Genomic DNA, 2,500 nt, shown 5'->3' with positions numbered 1-2,500 from the left:
TGTATTCACTGTGTCTTTTGTCTCCAGAGGTGAAGCACACTGGTCCAGGTGTGTGTCTGTAGCTGTGTGTCTGTAGGTGTGTGTCTGTAGGTGTGTATTCACTGTGTCTTTTGTCTCCAGAGGTGAAGCACACTGGTCCAGGTGTGTGTCTGTAGCTGTGTGTCTGTAGGTGTGTGTCTGTAGGTGTGTGTCTGTGTGTCTGTGATTAATACTATCTTTTAAAACAGGTTTGATTTGACCACTTTTTATGATATATATATATAGTCTAGATTATTTTACAAAACCCATTCTGCTTTAGTAAATATTTGATATAGTGGGTAGATATACATCTTTTACAACCCTAATTATGTTCCCTCTGTGCACAACGCCACACATAACTACCAAAATTCCGTTTCTAGAATAACAGTCAAAATATCAGAAATGAACTGATATATGTACTTTATTTTAACATAGATCATATATGTACTGTAGAATAAATACTTCGGCCACACGAGATCCGTGACATATTCAGTGAATATATCTTTTGTAAGCCTTTTATAATCCTCGTTACACAACCTTTTTTTGGAAACGGAAAAGACTACAATTATGGCGCCATTCAGTATCAAGCTGTATGACTTGACTCTGAGGAATTGTAGTCTTTTATACAAATCTCAGTGTTTCCTTACCTAAGAAGTAATATATATTTAATTGAGGGTACACAGGGGAGTTTAATTGGATGGTTAACACATTTATGTTATCAGATATTTAAAAAATAATTGATACATTTGTTAAAATGTATTTGAACCATATATAGCAGCTCCCCCTGTTGTTTTGATGAGCTGTCTGTAGCCTCTTTTGTTCCTGAGGTATAAGCCTTCAAACATGCCCTTGGGTCAAGGTTCAAAGGGCATTATTTCAAAACAGGGGTCAAACCTCATCTTCACATATGTTACTCTCCAGGATGAGACCTTTCCAACGATGTATGTCGTTCAGCTCTAAGCCAAAAACTTATATTATATTATAATATTCTCATTTCATAGGCAAGGGGTCTTGCAGTCATACTTTCATAGAGCTAAAGCCCAGTACATAAAATATATATATATATATTTTTGTTTTTTGTTTGTTTGTTTGTTTGTTTGTTTTGGTGTAAGTATATCATAAAATCTGGGGAACTATATGCTTGGAGGACAGCCTTAAGTGCTTGGTTTAGAATTATGGTTAAAAGTAAAGATCTCTTATGCTCTTGTCCATATTAATTCATCCTAGTACTTTTTTTTTTATCCTTCTTTCCTTATAGAAGAGTTAATCTAATTTGTCATCAGTCATTGTTTTAATATTCAGTTTAATGTTCATAGAGCAACAAGGTTGAACAGGTCAAAAGGCTTCATGTCTCTGCTAGGCCTCAAATGGTCAAATTAGCTCTTTTTAAGCACCTTTAAAGGAGTTTTTAACATCAGTCTTGTTCACAAAGCATACAGCATATAGTGGAGAATGACCCTCTGTCTTTTGGAACATTTTCACACTTTTAAACACCCTTTTTTGATGTTTTGATAAACGTGTTTCAATTGTGAAAGGTTGGCAAATTGAGAGTGGGGCCTTAAGTGACTTGTGGGCTCACAAAATCTCTTAGAATCTCTTAGACCTAGGAAGTTGAAGTTGAAGTTGGTTTTGGTAACAGTTCCCAATCTCACAAACACCTGGTGAAAATTTTGGGGTTCTAGGTCAAACGTAAGTGTATGAAAAAGGGATTTAAAATTTGAGTCTACGGAGAGGAGGGAGAGGGGGGTGTTGAATCATAGTGAACGTGCCCTCTCCCTTTAAACCGACTGCACGATCGGCATGTCAGCAGCACACTGGCAGACCACAGCATAATGGGCTTTTTGAATGAGTTTTTACTTCTTTCTTTGGTTAACACAGATTTAAAATGTGTTTTTGCAACCAACCTTAAAAAACATCAGTAAATACCTCCTGAAAGATCTAATAAAGAGGTCGCTCACAAGTGACGATTATCAATACATCATTATCTGATGTCAGTGTCATGCGCCCGTTTGTAGTTCTTATCGCCGGCCGTTTACTTTATTGATTGTATTTTCTGGTATTAATCTAATCCGTCAGGATTATTTAGTTAAATAAAATCATATAAATCACACAAACTGTACAGTATTGTCTTTATGTATTGTTACACTTTATAGTTTATAATGTTGCTAATATGCATCGATCTGTTCCAATCGTTTTATTAAGGTCTAGGGTCTGATGTAACCCGTTTGAAGAGCTGCGAATCACCTTAGTGGAACATGGTAAACCATTTCTAAAAAGGGACTGAAGGTTTGGAGCATCATGGGGTTCTTCATGTTTCACTGAAGCTTTATCAAAAAGTTAAAACAGAACATAGATATCAACAAGTAATTGTGTTTTTCTTATTGTTTGTTTCTTTAGTCTGAATGATAACATCTTCTGTAAATTCACATTTTAAAGCTGATATTAGATATTAGGGGGTCCGGGGGGACATGGACCCCCTTGG

General features: G+C 36.0%; 1 protein-coding gene across 1 annotated transcript in view; it reads right to left on the bottom strand.

Moving 5' to 3' along the window:
• The window catches only part of dlg4b (discs, large homolog 4b (Drosophila)), a 94,302-nt gene that overhangs the window by 67,249 nt on the left and 24,553 nt on the right, over window positions 1–2,500 (bottom strand).

The sequence above is a fragment of the Labrus bergylta genome, chromosome 22, assembly GCF_963930695.1.
Source record: "Labrus bergylta chromosome 22, fLabBer1.1, whole genome shotgun sequence".
NCBI classification, from domain to species: Eukaryota; Metazoa; Chordata; class Actinopteri; order Labriformes; family Labridae; genus Labrus; species Labrus bergylta.
Note: the sequence above shows the minus strand (reverse complement) of the source record. Positions and strands in the feature narration are given on the sequence as shown.